Here is a 4740-nt window from a genome sequence, read left to right on the forward strand (position 1 = left end):
TCATATAACTAAGAAATCTGTGACGACCCCGTCAAAACACTTAACGGATCCGTCAGTTGGTCCCATAGCTTGATCGGACTTAAATGAATTAAATAAACAAAGTTGCATTCTTTTATTTCAAAATGTTCCCCAAAAAAAGGAAACAAACCAAATTAAGTAGTTTGAAAACCAACCAACCATAATATGAAACCAAAAGTTGACACAAAACATTGCCAACAAACCCACAATTTAAATTATCCAAAATAGAATGCAAACTTAAGTTTCATAAATAGTTTCATAAAATCTGCCCAAAATGCATGCAGACTCTTCTAACGACAGCGGAAGCATCAAATAACTCAAGTACCTGTGAAAACATGCAAGTAAACTGTCAACACAAAGGTTGAGTGAATTATAGGTTTAAATAAATAAGTAAACTTTAGACCACAAGATTTAAAAATGTTAGAAAACATTAAACATTATTCCATTATCAATGAGCCACCTGGTAACCACTTAACCCTTTATTTACCCTTGCCAAACACAATAAAAATATACACTTGGACAGTGTATCTACAACAAATTACGAAGTACTAAACATTCCGATTATAAATTGCTAGCGCGACTAGCTCGAAATGGGGTTGTCAAACCCGATAGATCTATCCGTAGGATTCGCGTTCACCGGTAGAAACCAATGATTACAGTTACCAGACTAGGGAATATTTTTGTCCAACTCACAATGAATAATTAAATTTAACTGTTACTTGTGTCTAAACGTAAATAAAAATCTGCATGTAATCACATCCCAAAAATATACTTTGAAAAGTATGTAAAAACGGGACTATAACTCACCTTAAATAGCAACTGAAGAAATCTCACAAACACGCGAACAGCAAGTAAAGTAATGTGATCAAGAAAGATCACAACGCCGACCTATAAATAAAGCAGGTCGAAATAAATAACTAACTTAGGCCAAGTCTTAGTATGATAGCTATTGTACATGTTGCAAGTAGGCATAGAATATTACTCAGCAAGCATCGGTTTGATTGGAACAGCATAAGGACACACACTTTCTATTTTTAGAAAGTTTCTATTTTTAGCAGGTTTCCATTTTTGGAAAGTTTCTATTTTAGGAAAGTTTCTATTTTTGGAAAGTTTCTATTTTTGGAAAGTTTCCAAATTTAGAAAGTTCTATTTTTAGAAAGTTTTGAAGTTAGGAAAGTTTCCTTATTTAGAAAGTCAACATAAGTCAACTGAAAGTCAAAGTCAACCGAAAGTCAACTCAAAAGTCAACCTTGGTCAAACCTAGTCAACATTAATTTTAAAAGTGTAAGTTATAATAATAATATAGGTTATAAGGTTATTTAAAGTCAAAAGTGTATAATAATGTCTTAACATAAGTTTAATTAAATAAAATGAATTATTAAAGTTAATATAAGTTGAAATGTTATAATTAGTATAACATAAGTATTTAATTAATTAATTAAATATCAATCATAATATAAATATTATTAATTTATAATAAATTTTAAATCATATCATAAGTATTATTAATTAATAATGAATTATTAATCATATCATAAGTTTCTAATTAAAATTATTAAATCATAAGTATTTAATAATTAAGTCATAATTAAATAATAATTAAGTCTTATAATAATTAAATAATTATTTAATATTTATTATAAGTCTTTTAATAATTTCTCAAAAACAAATTTAATACTTATCATAAGTATTTTCCTTTAATAATAAAAGTATTACTAATCATAAGTTTAATTAAAATGTTAATTAAATTATAATTAATAATTAAATGATATAATAAATATTTATATCATATGTTTTAAATAATAATAATTACTTCTTTTATCATAAGTAATTAATTAATAATGAATTCCATAAATTTTATCATAAGTTTAATCATTAACCACAAGTTTTAAGTTTAAAAGTTCGCCGGGTCGTATCTTGAGCCCCGGGTGTCGGTTTCGGGCAAGCCACATATGTAACTTCACCTACTCAAACCACCGGACACATTTATGAACTCAAGAACACTCCAAGAACAGTCCCTAGGTCGTGGATATCAGCCATGACATCAATTGGGAAAATCATTTTACTCAAAACAGTAATTCGGGCAAAACGGGTGAACCGTGGCTCGGATTTAGGTGACCCGAACATGAATATTCGTCTCACCATCAGTCTTAACCAAATGAGGCACCCTAAAGACACCAAGGATGGTCACAAAGTCGGACCCAACCTTGTTCATGCCAAGAACACCTTTCAATCTTTAACAAAAACCAAATTAAGCATATCTAGGGCTCCGGGAATCGAAACGACATGAATCCGGAGTCTAAAATTAATGTCTTGATGAGAGGAACTCATTTATGTACTTTATTTTAACATTCATATCAGTTATATAGTCAGAATATACGAAACAAACTGCTGTCCAAAATTTACAAACCGAAAACATACGCAAACGAGTAACTCTACGCATTCAAACAACATTACAACAACTTATACATATCATACTAATCATATAACATATAAAATCAGTAATATATATGAAAAATCAAAAAGCTAGGGTTAGGGTTTATACCCTAATCGAGAATCAAAGTATATGATCGCGTAGAGAACGAAGAGAGGAACGCGTTGGTACTAATTACTCCTTGATCCAAGTTACAATTTTAGATGATGATGGTGATGTTGGTGGTGGATGGTGACGGCTCAAAGGGAGAGGGAGAAGAGAAAAAAGATAAAATTTAGGTTTTAGGTTTAGATAATGTTTTTACAAAATAATAAAATTAGAATAAATCTAATTATGGAAAAACAAGGAAAGGCTCCCCCCTCCCCATGGGGTTCGGCCGAAAATTGCATGGGGGTGGGCCCCATGGGTCCAAAATTGTTAAATGTTAATTTCCTTGTGGCCCGGAATCCCGAACGAAGCCCGAAACGCGAAAACGCACTTACGCGATTAAAAAACCGGAAAGATAACAAACGCGCGACGAAAAATAAATATAAATACACCTATTAATAATATGACCTTAAAATATCATATTTAAGATATTTAGGATTTAAAAATCCCGAAAGCTCGACCGTTGGTTTAAAAACCGAAAAGATTCGCCGGATGGAAATCCGCGGAACGTAGAAACGTATAATTTAAAATATGAATACATATATCCACATAACACATAATAATTATTATATATATATTATTACAAAAATAATAATATAGGTCATGGAAATGACGTGGCACACTAACAGTTAACGGTCGTTAAATAATTAACGGAAAAAGATAACGGAAAAAGTAGGGTCGTGACAAAATCTATTTCACAGGTATGTCTGTACAGTTTTTATTTTTATTTTTATTTTTAACCTTTTGATAATAAACGCTAATTTGTTCGCTAAAAAGTATTAAATTGGTATTGAATAAAATTAGGTTTGGCGACCGAAATTATTGATATCATTCAAAAATTTATTACATCACTGCGAAATTTAACGTTTATTCTTAAGGTATAAATATCTTTAATCAATCAACCCAAAAAATTTCAAAAATTCGTCATGAGTTAAATTAGGTTTTGGTACCGAAATTACTTTACCGAAAAGAGGGGCGCATATTTTTGATAATATTTGATTGATTAAAGTGGGATAAAAAGCCAAAAAGATTTTTAATTTTATTTTTACCATATTTTTAAAATTAATATATAAATCTTAAATTAATATTGTAAACTTTGTAAAAACAATATATTTAAAATTGTAAATATTTGAAAAATTAATATAAGTTTGGTGTGAATTTATAATATGAATTTTTAAAATTAAGTTTGGTGTAAATTTTTAATTTTTAAAATATGAATTTTTAATTTTATGCATTTCAAATTTTTAAGTTTGGTGTGAATTTTTAATATTAATTTTGAATTTTATATTTAAGTTGTGTGAATTTAAAAACAAAAATTTACTTTATCTCATTAAGTTAAAAATATGATTTTTAAAATTCGTCGTAAGTTGAAGACTAGGTCATTGAACCGAAATTGCTTTACCCGAGGGAGGGACGAGAATTTTTATTATCATTATTTTTAATCTTATTGATTTAAAGTATGCCAAAAAAAAAAATTAAAAAAAAAAAAATCTTAAGCTTTTAAAACAATCGCTTGAAAATGACAAATTTTAAAATTTTGTCGAGGGACGGACTAGGGCATCGTTCCGAAACGACCTCGTCCTAAAAAGAAACAAAATTTTAAAATTAATTAATATTTGTTTTATAAGTTAAAGGTTTTATAAAAAAAAAAAGTATGTATATATTTGTTTGTAGTTTATCTTATAAACAGGGTAAAACAACGCGTTTTCAAAGACTGGCATTAAGTTCAGCAAAAGTAACTAATTTTAATGACAAGATGCAAAATTATATGTGATGTAACAACAAACGGAATGAACAAATGACGTGCACCATTTATCATTCAAAACAAACGCCAATATTATAAAACACTATTAAATATGATTTTGTATTTAATACTATTTTGTAAAATAATACTATGATGTTGTAGGGGGTGTATACAAAATAGTATTATTTTTAGTGCGAAATACTATTAAATATGCTACAATTTTACACAAGTTATTTATTTATTTATCGAGTGGGATATACTTAAACCTTGCTACAACACTTATAGGCAGTGTACCTAATCGTATTATAGTATAGTTTTTAGTAAGTCCGGTTCGTTCCACAGGGAAAGCTCGAGAAGTTTAACGCACACAAAATAGAAAAATAGAAAAATATATATA

This window comes from Rutidosis leptorrhynchoides, chromosome 4 (assembly GCF_046630445.1).
Source record: "Rutidosis leptorrhynchoides isolate AG116_Rl617_1_P2 chromosome 4, CSIRO_AGI_Rlap_v1, whole genome shotgun sequence".
Taxonomy (NCBI): Eukaryota; Viridiplantae; Streptophyta; class Magnoliopsida; order Asterales; family Asteraceae; genus Rutidosis; species Rutidosis leptorrhynchoides.